Source organism: Polypterus senegalus, chromosome 1 (assembly GCF_016835505.1).
Source record: "Polypterus senegalus isolate Bchr_013 chromosome 1, ASM1683550v1, whole genome shotgun sequence".
NCBI classification, from domain to species: Eukaryota; Metazoa; Chordata; class Cladistia; order Polypteriformes; family Polypteridae; genus Polypterus; species Polypterus senegalus.
In genome coordinates, this window is record NC_053154.1 from 339,051,683 (window position 1) to 339,068,297 (window position 16,615).

The 16,615-nt window shown below is 37.7% G+C and overlaps 1 protein-coding gene across 2 annotated transcripts in view; it reads left to right on the forward strand.

Moving 5' to 3' along the window:
- LOC120517046 (N-acetyllactosaminide beta-1,3-N-acetylglucosaminyltransferase 3-like) overlaps positions 1–16,615 on the forward strand; it is a 106,697-nt gene that overhangs the window by 62,417 nt on the left and 27,665 nt on the right. The window contains exon 1 of one of the 2 annotated variants that reach the window (XM_039739146.1): positions 9,742–9,878. The exons of the other annotated variant lie outside the window; for it this stretch is intronic. The gene's annotated coding sequence lies outside the window, so the exon portion shown is untranslated. Of the gene's footprint in view, positions 1–9,741; positions 9,879–16,615 lie in introns of those variants that run through there. 2 annotated transcript variants of the gene reach the window in all.

Here is a 16,615-nt window from a genome sequence, read left to right on the forward strand (position 1 = left end):
CGTAGCCTGTCTATGAACTTAATTTAAAGTTTAGGTTTACACCTTGCTTTCTTTCCGAGCTGGCAACACTCATGAATATGGTAGTATATGTCACTCGCTCGCTTCTTATTGTTTTGCTGCCTTCTCAATTATATAATGCATGTTTTCTTAAGCGCTTTTTGGAGGTCTTCCTGGTTTTCTACGCACTGCGTTGACAGTCAGTTCACGTGATTACGTGGGAGGCGTGATGATGTCACATGAAACTCCGCCCCCCCCACGTCATTCCAGCTCAACTCCATTACAGATAATGGAGAAAAATACCTTCCAGTTATGACCATTAGGCGTAGAATTTCTAAATGAAACCTGTCCAACTTTTGTAAGTAAGCTGTAAGGAATGAGCCTGCCAAATTTCAGCCTTTTACCTACACGGGAAGTTGGAGAATTAGTGATGAGTCAGTGAGTGAGTGGGTGAGTGAGTGAGGGCTTTGCCTTTTATTAGTATAGATATATAAAATTATATATAAAATAAATTTTTGGTCATCTATACAAGCTTTGTGTGTGTGTCTGCTTCTAGTTAAAACCTGAGTTTTTTTTTTTTTTTAAATTGATTTGAAATGTCCAAATGTGTTCAGTGGTCTTCAATGGAAGGAGTAGTGGCTCCAATTTCCAGCAGTCTAAGTACTGAATGTGAATGCATTGTGATTTTGATAAGAATTATATACAGTAGCTGTCAACTGTTCAACACACACACACACACACACATGTGCACGCACAAACACATGTAATCTAATGATTTATATTGGAAGCTCTGGCGTTTGTGCTGGTATTTATAAACAGTCATAGTAAAATTTCAGCTGCTCAAGATGCACTGAGATTTGACACCAATGTCTTGTAAATCTGTTTCATTAATATCACTTGCACAATAAAATCAAAACATATGTTTTTCCTCTGTTTTAAATGAGCAAAGTGTTAAAATGATCAGAGGTAAGTGTAAACAAACTGTTTGCTCATGCAGGAAGCCAGGCTGCTCTTGCAGGCACTGAGGGGCATTCCTGGCAAATTGGAAGTTCCTATTAAAAAATCTATTCCAATTCTGAAGATTGCCTTTATATTACCATATGTAGTTTTTAATTGATCTTAACCAAAAATGTTGTACAATTTTAATGCACGAAAGGAATCCTGTATCAATGTATAGTAGTTATGTGCTGCTATTCTCACCATGAGAGCTGGGAAGTGTGCCATAAAAAAAGACTGTTAGTTACGTGGTAGTCAAACCCGAAGCTAGTCTAAATTTCAGTTTCAGTGCTCTGTGTCATAGTGCTCCTGCAGCAAGTCTTCACTTCTGTCTCACTCCAGACATTGTTGTTTTATTTCATGCCCACCACCCATGCCAGTTCAAGCTTGTTCAGTCTGATATCATGGCTCTGGGTTGCTACCTACCTGTTTGAGGATGGAGACTCTCCTGGGAATAAAGTGTCAAGATTGGCAGATTTTTGTCTTTAATCACTGACTCAAGCAATCTGCAAAATGTTTCTCTCTGTCATAAATTCGCTGCACCAATGTTACAATATTTTTAGTTTTGGAAAACCTGTTTGTGTATCATCATTTTCAGACCAGTGAAGGATGCGCAAAAAAAGACCAACTTTAATCATTCATAATAAAATGCATTTATCTAACATTTCATTTTAGCGTTAAAGCTTTCCACTGTTGATTAATGTTGCATTGAGTCACTAATGCTGAATAACCTTTATCCTTCCTTTAAAAATACATGAGTTTGCTAAACCTTGAAACAGAGTTAGCCAGGGAAGAATGTCAGCCTTAACATTGACTTGGAACAATGTGTGAGATTCTACTCTCTTTCGACCATAAGTTGTATGTAAGTTTTGAGTTTTCTCCTGCTTTTGATCTGAATTCAAATGTAACTGTATACATTTTGTAAAGTATTGAAAGGCATTTTTTGTTCCATATCAAATTACACTGTTTTTACATGAAAATAATTAATTGAGGAAATGATTATAGAAATATAGTAACAGTTCAGGACGTACTGTAATTCAAGATTAAAACGTGAAATTTCTGGAGGTGGTATGCCGAGAAAAATGGTTTAAGTATCTGGGTCTAGATCTATCACGTGGTGTTTGATTACCTATTTGTCAAAAGTCTGCTAAAGCTATGCATTTGCTTTGACAAATAGGTCTGACATTCTCAAATTATTCCGTGGGACTGCTGTTCATGGAAACTTAAGATTGAAGATAATGATCAGTTTTGCAGTATTATTACTCAGGGGCCCTGATTAGGTGCTACTACACTTTTGCAGCCTTGGCTTAAAGTTTAGGAACCCCTGGCCTAGGCTATTCTATTTTGCTTCAAATGATGGGCCAGCATTTTCTCACAGTTATAATCCTTATTTCTAAAATATGAGGTTCAACAGACATATAAAGATTTAAATAATAAAAAATTAACTGAGGTTTGTGTGAAAGAGTTACCTCTCCCCTATGTCTACAAGAACACAAGAAATTTGATAAACAAGAGAAGAGACCATTCAATCCATCAAGTCTGTTTGCTTGTCTAATAGCTGAATTATTCCAAAATGCAGATATTTCTTAAAGGTTGTCAAGTTTTCTTCTACATGGCTTGGTAATGTGTTGCAGATTCACATAACTGTTTGCGTAAAAAGTGCATTCTGGCTTCAGTCCATGCACTTCCCTTTAAATTCCACCGGTGTCCTTGAGTATGAGATTCACCATTTAGTTAAAAGAATTCTGTGGGATCTAATTTATCACTGCCTTTAAGATTCTGAAAACCTGGATCCTAGGTTTCTACACAGTCTCCTCTGCTCTATACTAAAAAAATATTAATGCTCAGAGTCTGTACAACATGTTCTGGTGTGCACTTGGTTGATCTTCTCTGCACAGCTATATGTGCGGCTATGTCTTTCTTGTAGTAGTGCTCCAGATGCAGCCTCACTAGTGCATTACACAGTCTAAGCATAATGTCCCTCAATTTTATATTTAACAGTTTTTTTTTTATATAACTGAACATTTTATTCACCTTTTTAATTGCTTCTGCACATTTCTTAAATTATGAATGGTTGTGTTGTTCTTTTTATTCCTACCCACAGTCCAAAGATTAGACAATATTTAAATTTTTCCTGTTATTAAGGAGTGAGTACTGTACATGAGTATGCCTAATCCCCTCTCCCCACTGCTGTCAACTAATTGGGCAAATGAATTGATGGCTGCCTACCTCCCTATAAGTGTGGTTTATCACTTTGAAGGGGAGGCTCTGTAAAGTTCAGTCTTCACACTAACTGGCTTTTCAAGAGCCTGCTATGTTAAAAGTAGTTGCCAAAACAGAAATAACAGAAAGTATTTTCTGAAGATTTTCATGCAAAAGCCACAGACCTCAACATTTTTCATGATACTTATTTTCAGCATTTATTGGATCTTTAAAGCAGTTCAAAGGAATTTGGAGTGGAAGCTACAAACTTTCTGTTTGCTATTGTATGTATCTGACCTATATGTCTTTCAGATAATCCATTGACTACCATAGGATAAAAAAGCTGAAATAAGGGTAGTACTATGATTTTGAAAGCCATAGTTTTTTAGCCTAACTAACTTTGTTTCGTCATATTGAATAAATATCAGAATTACTAAAAAAAAGTTCCAGCTCTATTTTATTCCCAAATTAACATGACCAAGAATAACCACTACAAATTGACAATCTTGGGAATCTTGGGATTGGGAAAATATTAGGGTAATTCCTCATCTTTTTGGAACAAAAGACACACATATGTATTGCTACTGCACAGCTCTAGGGAAGCCACAGAGCCATTTCTAAACCACTAACTGTCTTTGTTGGTGGCAAAAACACATGATTTATTATTTTTACAAATATACAGGGTCCTTGATCTAACTGAATCTCCGACTTTGGAAAGGAGGCATCCTCTTTCTTCCACCCTATGGACTATTTGCTCTATGCAGCTCTCCACAAGCTGCCAATAGGATAGCATAATTGGTGCTCTAAAGCCCACTGGATGGGGATGGGTTGGATCCAGTGTTACAAACATTTTGAATCAATGTTATTACTGCTGTACTTTGTAAAACATCACATGGATCTCCTCCTACTCTGAAATATGCTGCAGATATTTTTTAGTAAGTACATGATACCAGAACTTTTTTCTCTGTCTCTCACCTGTCATAGTGAAAATTCATTTGCAGTTATAAGTATAGAAGCAGACGTTGAGCTAAATGTACTTGTATGATTTAAGGTGAAGGATTAATGGTTTCTTTCCATATAAGGTTTAAGATTTTTTTTAACTTATGGCAAATTTCCTTGCAAGTTTATTTATAGTTTTTCCATGTGACAAAATAGTTATACAAACAGGAACAGAATACTTGGCAAACATGCAACTAAGTTTATTCTTTGTCATTTACTAGGGAATCTAACTGTGATAGTTTACAAAAATGAAGATCAAATGTGTGATGTTGCTTATTTGATTATTTACAAATGTATTGCTAATTTTCAATATGAAGACCTACTTTGGGATTAATAAAGTATCTATCTATCTATCTATCTATCTATCTATCTATCTATCTATCTATCTATCTATCTATCTATCTATCTATCTATATCTACCTGTGCATGTACTATTTTTTTTTCTTCAATACAATACATAAATGTTTATATATTAAGCAAAGGTTGCAGTGTGTGGATTTTTTATTGAAGAGAATAAAAGCAAAAAGCAATTGGGTATGTAAAGTAAGAGCTCATTCCACTGGTTGGTGTCTGTTGCTAGAAAAGCCACCATTGTTGAAACCTGAAAATGAACAAGTACAGCCTGAATTTGAACAATCTATATTTTTAATTTTGGGCCCAACACCAGGATATAGCTTAAAGATGAATGGCTTATTGGAGCCCAAATTGGCTCATAAGCCAGTCATCCTAGGAAAAAAAATAATCCTGCTGCTCCCTAAACGTTTGTTCACTTGGTATATAACCATTTGCATAGTCTTCAAGAGGTGCCCAACAAGTCAAGCTGTGTCAAAATATTGGGCTATGTCTATACATCATAGGTACTGAATAAGCCATAGAGCATGCAACATAACTTGTGTGCAGTGAGTGAACCACACCGGTGATGTTACTAGGATTTGCTTTCTAATTCTGAAAAGTGACATCAGCCAGCCTATATAAACTGACAAAAAGCTAAATTTTGTGGTGTAAATATACAGCACTGACCCTCTTAAAAATGAACTAAAATACATCATGTTCATCACTTTTAAAAGAGGTTTAAAGTTTGTTATGTCAAGGCATATTAAAATAGTGGCTTGGTGCACTGTACATGTGAATCATTGCTTAGGTGGAGATGTAAACTTGTATCTCCTACACTAGACTCAGTTTACTGCTTATATTTAATCTAAATCATTTTTAGTACTAGGGGACCTCGCTTGCCAACCCCCCGGTCTGCACTTCGCACTAGCCACTTCGCATCAGCCACTTCGCGTCTCTGCTACTCGCATATGTGGATTTCACTTTCACCAAAAAACAAATCTTTTAATTCTCGCAGATACGCCTCTTCATTGGGAAGAAACACTACTTTTCCCTGATGGCAACACGAATTAGACGATCTACAAGTCTCCGACTTAAAGTTTAAATCCAAACAATATATTCAATCTATTTTCGCTGTTCCATTATTTCACAGCGTAATAATTTCCGTTTGTTTGCGGTAATGCGATCTTTACTGTCATTTTTTGAGACTTTCAAATTTTAGTATTTTAATTATCTCTAACCTTCTCTGCATGTGAATCGCACCAACGTTTTTGAATTCTTTACGACATTCTACTTTATCATCTACTCTTTGTCTTTTATTTACGGTCCCAAGCATGGTTACATTTCTTGGCACAAAGTCCTGTCTCGTGGGACTTGAAAGTATCTCTCTGAAAATGACACGTCTTGTCCCAGGATTTTTTTTTATCATAATAGAGAGATTTTGGCAAATAGCTGAAAGAGTTTTTTTTTTTTGGAGCGCCACCCACCAAAAATAGGATGATGTTTGCATATTAACTTGGTACTCCATTGTGAGGGCTTTTTTTTTTACAAAAAAAAGGTACCTCCAGAGTTAACTGTGAGGTAGCTACAGAGACGGTATAAAACAATTTTCACATATATAATGTTCTTTAAGGTAAAAACAGCAATGTTCATTATATAATGGTGTCCCAAGACCCTTGAGTTATGGCAAACAGAAGAGAAATATTTCTTAGCTTGCAACTTTCCTCCATTTCATGTGAATGATTTCTGAGCTGTAGTCATGTGAATATTTTAGCCTACATCTTTGTCACACTTGGACTATGGTTAATATAAACATTACATCAATTAAATGGATCTGCTAGGGTAATACCCCTTTGATTTTAGATGTTGTCAAAAAGATCAAGTTAGTGAAGCTGAAGAAGGTGAGGAATCCTCAGATGCTGCAGAATACCAGTCATTGCTCAGTGGACCAATTACCTCCGTATATGTTGAGAAAAATTGTATGACAATTGCAGAAGCAGCATATGGTGTTAAAAGTGAGGCTAAAGTTAAAAGTAGTGATGTCCTTTGCATCAAGCTCAATATTCCCTTCCAAGAGCAATGTTTGCTCCTCAGGTTTTCTAGCAAATTTAAAATAGACCTTCTTCACCATCCATTTCCTAACTCATCTATCTGTTTCAGGGTTCTTGATAGGCAGTGTCTACCCTGTAAAGTCTGGGTGCAAGGTGGGAACAACACTGAATAGGAACAAGTATGTCCACCACTGGACATAGTTCATTTTAAAATTTTACTGTTTGTCTCTAAAGTTTTGGACAGTTAAGCTCTGGCTTACTTCATTGACCTCATACATCCCTACTGTCCTTTTAGAGCTCAGAGGTCAAACAATAAGCTGATGCTTTCTGTCCTAAACACTCATTTGAGGCGACTGTGCTTTCTCCATGTTTGATCAGCTCCCACCATTGAATGTTTTAAATCCAGGCGAAATATCCACTTGTGTACTCTGAATTTTTAGGTGTTTTAGTGGTGTGTTTATATGTATTTTTTTTGTTTGTTTTCTTTATTATCCATATGCTGAGGTGGGCTGGTGCCCTGCCCAGGGTTTGTTTCCTGCCTAGTGCCCTGTGTTGGCTGGGACTGGTTCCAGCAGACCCCCATGACCCTGTAGTTAGGATATAGTGTGTTGGATAATGGATGAATGGATGGATATTACCCATATGAAGTTGTATGCTTTATTTATTTTTATTCATTTATTTATTTGTAAGGTTGTAAAGCACTTTGGTCAACCACTAACTGTTTTTAAATTGTGCTATATAAATAAACTACTTGCCTGAACATACATCCACACTCACTTATACCATTCATATGGCTAAATCTAACACATGGGTATTTTGAAAGAAAATCTGAGTCACTGGAGAAAATGCTAGAATACGCATAGAATGCATTCTATAAACTATGCCCTAGTCTTTGTTAAATGGTGCAACTCAAACCACTTTCACCTGAACACCAGCAAAACCAAGGAGCTGGTGGTGGATTTTAGGAGACCCAGGCCCTTCCTGGACCCCGTGATCATCATAGGTGACTGTGTGCAAAGTGTAGACCAATAAATACCTGGGAGTGCAGATGGATGAATTGGACTGGACTGCCAATACTGATGCTCTGTGTTAGAAAGGTCAGAGCCGACTATACTTCCTTAGAAGGCTGGCGTCCCTCAACATCTGCAATAAGATGCTGCACATGTTCTATCAGACAGTTGTGGCGAGCGCCCTCTTCTACGCAGTAGTGTGCTAGGGAGGCAGCATAAAGAAGAAGGACACCTCACGCCTGGACAAACTGGTGAGGAAGGCAGGCTCTATTGTAGGCATGGAGCTGGACAGTTTGACATCTGTGGAAGAGCGACGGGCCTGAGCAGGCTCCTGTCAATAATGGAGAATCCACTGCATCCACTGAACAGTATCATCTCCAGACAGAGGAGCAGCTTCAGCGACAGACTGCTGTCACTGTCCTGCTCCACTGACAGACTGAGGAGATCGTTCCTCTCTCACACTATGTGACTCTTCAATTCCACCCAAGGGTAAACATTAATATTATACAAAGTTATTGCCTGTTTTACCTGCATTTTTATCACTCTTTAATTTAATATTGTTTTTTATCAGTATGCTGCTGCTGGAGTATGTGAATTTCCCCTTGGTATTAATAAATTATCTATCTAATCTATCTAATCTAGTCAAGAATCAAAGCCAGGAATCTGGAGCTTTGAGGTAATAGTGCAACTACTGTGGCTTATGTAGCCCAATGAAGCTTGTCAATTCCTGATCACTTAATTACAGCAAACTGCCATCAAGGAAAACTTAGAAGGTCTAAAATGTAATACCATCTACTATATTGCTAATTCAATCCATCTTTGGTTCCCTGTGCAGTAATACAAAAAATCCTAACATTTGTGTAAAAATTGCTTTAACCAGCTTTCATGTACCCCCAGATTAAAGTTAAAGAACTCTTAAATTAGCATTGGCACCGTACTATTTTTTTTCCTTCTCTTATAGGATTCATCTCCATTTTTCTTTTTCCTTTTAGCTCATGTCTATAGTGTGGAAAATATGTAGTCTTTTCTAGTACTATTGTGTGTGTTGTGTTTTAGCTTCTATTAAAAAAAAAAAAATCCACAATATTGCAAATGCTATTTCACAAGTGTATTTTATAGCCTATACATCGCCTCCCATGATTTGATCTTGGGATAGTGTACTGTGTAACCCACCATTCCTATCAGCAATCATAGCGTTTTCTGTTCACTGTCTACTTGTCAATAATTATGGATCCACTATGACCCTTAAGTCCTTCTTGTAGGTGTAGCTTCTAGTTTCAGATCTACCATAATTAGCATAAAACATGAGAAGAAAATGATTATCACTCATGAGATATTTAGTATAACTAAAACTAACAAAATTACAGAAAAAATATGAAAGCCAATACAAAAGGAGACATTAAATTGTGATGCAGCATGGCTTATTACCAGCACGGCTAAAAAACTTTTGAGTGTATGTGTAAATGCAAGCTAATTCTGTGTAAACTACTACTGTACAGGAAAATATTTTGCATAACCATTTAAAGCATAAATTGGTAATGTACTACTTATTGATATTTTTTGTTGAATACTACAATGCCCCTTTTTATCATATGTTTTTATTTATTTGTTGTAGAATCCTAGAATATTAATTCAACCTGATTTGATATGTCACTCAGTCTCATCTTAGAAGGTTCAGCCTGATCACTTGTTCCAGTATAATGTCACATTTGCAGACTCTGGTCTTAAATTTCCAGTCCCTCTAAAGCACTTGTCATACTGCATGACTTTTCAAGTGATTTTTGTTTTTGTTATTGTCTTCATTTCTATAACCTTACTCAGTTGGAGGCTTTGGTTTTTCACTCCTGTGATTGCTACTTCTGTAGTTTGACATCCATAGTAACCTCAATTTAGTTTATGTCTTATGTTGCAGGTGCAGGCTCATTCATTTATGAGAGCTGAGACCCAGTAAGGTCTTGTCAGGAAGTGAAATGTGTGTTTTGTGCTGCAAAAGCAGAAGTGAGGTTTGTTTGACTCATGCTTCATTAACAATGACAGGATTCAGGCTGAGACTGCCGCTGAAATCCCCATACCCAGAAAACATTTACACAGCCACCAGTGTTGCCAGACATTGGTGCATCAGTTTGGCTGACAAACACTTTGTTGATGGCGTGAGGCAGTAGTCAGACATCTTCAAGGCAACAAGGCCCACCTGCTGAACTTGTTAATTTTATTGTACTGTTCAAATAGAATTTAAGTTGTATGCCACCAGATAGACTTAAAGTTCATTTTAACAGGAACAGTTTGGCATAAGGTAACTAATTTATTCCTCTGTAAACTAATCTGTGCTGGTGTATGGATGTGTGTGCATTAAGTTTGTATTTTAACTGTCAACTTGTTGCAGCTCTCTGAGCATTCATTTTAAGATATATTACAATTAAACATCTGATTTGTATAAAGATTTCAAATTTCTAGATATCTTTTTAAAAAAAATGTATTCTGAGATATCTGAAATCCACTGGTATATCAAAATGGCTTACTGTAAAATTTCTGTTTTCAAAGGGACTCCTTGTAGGGTAACCATATTCTGGTTTTAAACAAAAAAATGCGTGTGTGGGAGGTTATGTATTATCTGCTTAATTCCCTGTTAACAGATCTTAGCATCTGAAGAAAAAATAGTCATAATTTAGAAGTTTTCATGGGTTGCAAAAAACTGATTTAATGTCATTTTGAAATCTAGTGAAACAACTTAATTTTATTATAACCACAAAAGCTCCTTTTTTAATTTACTAAGCATTTTAGAGTGAACATATGCTTCTAAGATGCTAGGAATTTAAATATTTGCTACTGTTGGTTACTTTTAATTGTATAATTTCACTTTCATTTGGATAGTTTTAGTGTTACAAACACCTGCCCAAGTAGTGAATTCAGCCAAACTACAATGCAGGTTTTTATTTAAACTAAGTACTCCAAGTTTCATAGCATTGTTTGCTATGCAATATACACATTAGCAAGTTACTCTGCCAGAGCTGCATGGAATTAATGAAAATATGTAGGCATATGCTTATACAGATTGTTTATAATACTAATACATTTATGCTAGGAGGCTTCTCCCCCTGCTTGCTTCGCTCGCCAACCCCACCCGGCCAGCCCTATGCGCCAGCTGCTTCACATCTCTCCTGTTCGCGTATGTGGATTTCAGTTTCACCAAACAACAAATCTTTTAATTCTTGCAGATACGCCCCTTCATTGGGAAGAAACACTACTTTTCCCTGATGGCAACATGAATTAGGCAATCTACAAGTCTCTGGCTTAAAGTTTAAATCTGAACGATATATTCAATCTCTCTTCGCTGTTCCGCTATTTCACCGCTATTTCCATTTCTTTGCTCTAATGCAATCTTTTACTATCATTTTTGAGACTTTCGAATTTTAGTACTTTCATTATCCCTAACCTGCTCTGCATGTGTATTGTGCCAACGTTTTTGAATTCTTTATGACTACTTTGTCATCTACTCTTTGTCTTTTATTTCCGTCAATGGGCGTGGTTAAATCTCTTGGCACAAAGTCCTGTCTCGCGGGACATGAAAGCATCTCTCTGAAAAAGTCATGTCCCATCCCAGGCTAAAAAGTCTTCTCTTGTCCCAGGATTTTTTTTATTACAATAGAGAGATAGCACTTTTCCCACTACTCAAACTGCTTTACATACCACTAATGTGTAGCATCCATCTAGATGCTGCAACAACAACCATTATTGTGCCTGTATGCTTGCTACTCATAAACTATTAGGTGGTGAAGGGGTGACAAAGAGACAGACAATTGGAGATGATTAGGGGCATAATAGACATGGCTGTGATGGGCAGTTTAACTAGGATATTGAGGTAAACCTTAAGTAAAAAATAGTTAATTCACAGGCAATTTTAGGAATTTTGAAAAAACCTGGAAAGACTAATACTTAGGAGCTGAAACAGAGAAATTTTCAAGGAAAGATATTTGGTCTGCCCTAGAAGTGAAATGAATTTGAAGTATCTCAAGGTTATTTTAAGATCTCTCAAAAAGCAGTTTAGATATCTCAAATGAGCTGCAATTTTTAATTTTATCTAAAGTTTTAATAAAGAAGTAAATACCTCTCTATTATAAAAAAAAATCTTGGAAGGGAGACGAAAAGTGATCTGCTCGTAAGACAATTTGATGTCCCGCGAGAGATACTTTAATGTCACACGAGACAAGGCAGTGAGACAACATTTAAAACAAGTTCACAGACATCTAACCTAGCAGTTGTTAGAATGCTTTTGGCAGACACGCTTCATGTGCTCCCAGCTCTTAAAACAATGACAAGCAGCAAGCAAAACACGCAGCTTGCCAGCAACAGCAAACCAGAAGATAATCCGACTGCTACTTAGCATGCGTTCAGCCAAACCCCTTTGTGGCGTAACTTGGGGGGAGGGGTTGCAAGGGGGGACATTTGTCCCAAGACGAAGTATCCATGGGGCGCGTAATTGATGTTACAAAATTTTAGAATGAAATGTTTTCCATTCTTAAATGCACTAAAAGTAAATAAAAATCATTTGCATACTCAGTCCATCACTCCAACAGTATGAGGATATCTTTCTCCTATATTTTTTGTCTCTTTCTGATTCCAAAGCTCATATTAGTTCAATGTACCCAACTGACAATAATGTATCCCCTCCACTACTCTAACATGCTTGACTCCCACCCAGAAACATTTTTGACGTTATTAAACAGACTGACATGAGGCATTAGTGTATCATTGTCTAAGTTGTTGCAAATGCCATTTCTGTGTGCCAAGTGATTTGTGTTTATGTGTTTGATAGAAAATTGATTGCGCTGTGGTGAAGTATTCTCGTAGATGGCTACAAACACTCCATTGTTGAAAAAGGCCACATTCACTTTTACATTTACATTCAAAGCAGCTTTTATTACATATACTTATATAATACTCAGAGTTATTTCTCACTAGCAGAATACCCGCGCTTCGCAGCGGAGAAGTAATATTAAAGAAGTTATGAAAAAGTAAAGAAAACATTTTAAAAATAACGTAAGTTGATTGTTAATGTAAATGTTTTGTCATTGATATGAGTGTTGTTGTCATATCTATCTACATATATATATATATATATAGCAAAATACCCGCGCTTGGCAGCGGAGAAGTAAAAAGAAAAGGAAACATTTTAATAATAACGTAACATGATTGACAATGTAATTGTTTTGTCATTGTCATGAGTGTTGCTGGCATATATATATATATATATATATTTATATATACACACAGACACACACACACGCATATATAAACATATATATACACATCATATATATATATATATATATATATATATATATATATATATATATATATATATATATATATATATATATATATATATATATATATATATATATATATATATATGTACTGCTCAAAAGAATTAAAGGAACACTTTTTAATCAGAGTATAGCATAAAGTCAATGAAACTTATGGGATATTAATCTGGTCAGTTAAGTAGCAGAGGGGGTTGTTAATCAGTTTCAGCTGCTGTGGTGTTAATGAAATTTAGTTACTCTAGGAGAGCTGGAGAGGGCCATAGAAGGTCCATAACCCATCAGCAGGACCAGTATCTGCTCCTTTGGGCAAGGAGGAACAGGATGAGCACTGCCAGAGCCCTACAAAATGACCTCCAGCAGGCCACTGGTGTGAATGTCTCTGACCAAACAACCAGAAAGACTTCATGAGGGTGACCCAAGGGCACCATGTCCTCTAATGGGCCCTGAGCTCACTGCCCAGCAGCATGCAGCTCGATTGGCATTCGCCATAGAATACCAGAATTGGCAGATGCACCACTGGTGCCCTGTGCTTTTTACAGATGAGAGCAGGTTCACCCTGAGCACGTGACAGAAGTGAAAGGGTCTGGAGAAGCCATGGAGAACATTATGCTGCCTGTAACATCATTCAGCATGAGCAGTTTGGTGGTGGGTTAATGATTGTCTGGGGAGGCATATCCATGGAGGGTCACACAGACCGTTACAGGCTTGACAAAGGCACATTGGCTGCCATTAGGTATCAGGATGAAATCCTTGGACCCATTGTCAGACCCTATGCTGGTACAGTGGCTCCTGGTGCATGACAATTCCTGGCCTCATGTGGTGAGAGTATGCAGGCAGTTCCTGGAGGATGAAGGAATTGATACCATTGACTGGCCACCATACTTTCCTGACCTAAATCCAATAGAACACCTCTGGGACATTATGTTTTGGTCCATCCAATGCCACCAGGTTGCACCTCAGACTGTCCAGGAGCTCAGTGATGCCCTGGTCCAGATCTGGGAGGAGATCCCCCACAACACCATCTGTCATCTCATTAGAAGCATGTAGGCCCACTACAGGACATCAGGCCCTCAGGCCATCTTCATGAAGTCTGTTCCTGATTGTTTGGGTAGAGACATTCACACCAGTGGCCCTCTGGAGGTCATTCTGTAGGGCACGAGCAGTGCTCAGCCTGTTCCGCCTTGCACAAAGGAGCAGGTATTGGTCCTGCTGATGGGTTGAGGACCTCCTACGGCCCTGTCCTGCTCTCCTAGAGTAACTGCTTGTCTCCTAGAATCTCCTCCATGCCCTTGAGACTGTGCAGGGAGACACAGCAAACCTTCTGGCAATGACACATATTGATGTGCCATCCTGGAGAAGTTGGACTACCTGTGCAACCTCTGTAGGGTCCAGGTATCACCTTGTGCTACCAGTAGTGACACTAACTGTAGCCAAATGCAAAACTAGTGAAGAAACAGTCAGAAAAGATGAGGAGGGAAAAATGTCAGTGGCCTCCACCTGTTAAACCATTCCTGTTTTGGGGGTCATCTCATTGTTGCCCCTCTAGTGCATCTGTTGTTAATTTCATTAACACCACAGCAGCTGAAAATGATTAACAACCCCCTCTGCTACTTAACTGACCAGATTAATATCACATAAGTTTCATTGACTTTATGCTATACTCTGATTAAAAAGTGTTCCTTTAATTCTTTTGAGCAGTATATATTAGGGGTGGGACTCGATTAAAAAAATTAATCCAATTAATTAGAGGCTGTGTAATAATTAATCTTGATTAATCGTATGTAAGCGCACACGTAAATTTGCCCCAAATCACAAATGTTTTTTTTTAATTTAAAAGGGTTTTATAGTGGGCGACAGAATCAAATAATAGACATGGACATGAATATTGTAAACTTAAGCTGTTTTAATTTCTGGAAAAAAAAGTGCTTTTAAACTGCATTTGAATTCAAAACAGAAGCAAAAATATCATCCCTGGTTAAAATTGGGCAGACTTAAAAATAAAGTGGTAGTTTAAGTACTTTAAGTACATTTTTAGAATGGTATTGTCTTTAAATAATAATAACCAAAATTTCAACATAAAGTTCAGTTTTTCTTCTTAAAAAAATAAGTCAGAAACATAAAAGGTAATTTGACCAACTTAATCTGAGTAACCTTAGCCAAAATTATTTTGTACATTAGGCTAAAACAGTGTTATCATTATTTGTACGATGTGTTGTGTTCAAGTTACATTCCGTGTTTGTCAATCGTTGTAAAGATAACAGGTTTCATTCATCGATTCGTTTCTTACTGCATCAATAAACAGCTCGTCTTCCTCTTTATCTGAGACCTGACACACTGCATGCACGGTTTTTTTTTTACACTGTCTTCCTTTAGCGGGACATTGACTTTTTCCACCTTGTGCTTTGTTTCCGCAGTAGCTGCACTTATGAATATGCTTGTATGTATCAGGCGCTTCATATTTTTTTGCTGCCTTCTCAATTGTGTAATTTGGTTTTTGTTCAGCACTCTTTGGAACTGTTTTGTCTGTGCACTGCGTCAGTTCACGTGAGCCGCTTGGTGTTCTTGCATCGAAGGTTCCCAGCTGTGCTGGTGCCATCTCGTGTGATGTCCACGGCTGTATGTAATGTTTCTATTGGATTGCCGCTGATGGATGGCCTTATATGGGCAGGCACTAAATTATAAACGCCAGTGGCAGCCTGTCTATGAACTTAATTTAAACTTTAGGTTTACACCGTGCTTTGTTTCCGAAGTAGCAGCACTCATGAATATGGTTGTATATGTCAGTCGCTCGCTTCTTATTGTTTCGCTGCCTTCTCAATTATATAATGCATGTTTTATTCAGCGCTTTTTTGAGCTCTTCCTGGTTTTCTACGTCATTTCACGTGATTACATGGGAGGCATGATGATGTCACATGAAACTCCTCCCCCCACGGCCATCCAGCTCAACTCCATTACAGTATATGGAGAAAAACAGCTTCCAGTTATGACCATTACGCGTAGAATTTCGAAATTAAACCTTCCCTTTGTAAGTAAGCTGTAAGGAATGAGCCTGCTAAATTTCAGCCTTCTACCTACACCGGAAGTTGGAGAATTAGTGATGAGTCAGTGAGTGAGTGAGTCAGTCAGTCAGTCAGTCAGTCAGTGAGTGAGGGCTTTGCCTTTTATTATTTATTATTCGCATTGTCAGAAGCTTCAAGAGTCATGGTCTATGTCTTTTTCAGACTCAACAACATCATCACTACAATTTCTGCATGTAATTCCTTTACAGACTCCACAGGCCGAGATGCACGTGAACCCATTCTTCTTGCAGCTGCACTGCCGGTTGCTGCAATCTCCATGACAGTTACAGCTCGTGAACTTAAGTAGCTACTCCGGAGCCATGGGATCTATTGTTGGAACTGGCTCATACCCATGCACACCTAAAGTCCATCCATAGTCACTGGGGTTCAGAGACATGCTCTGTAGAAGGATCCAGTCCCGGGTCTGCAGGTAGGCACAGAGTGAATTCTGTGCAGCTGCACCCCTCTGTTAGAGGTAGAGTCTCTGGTTTGATCACTCCTGCCACCGCCTTCCTTGAGAACATGTTGTACCAAATTTCACCTAATGTAGTATCTGGTCCATGGTAAATGTACTGGAAAACCACAGTACCAGCCTGAATCACTGCCTCCTTGGTGGCTTTTGTGTCAAAGAAGATGTCCATGTACTC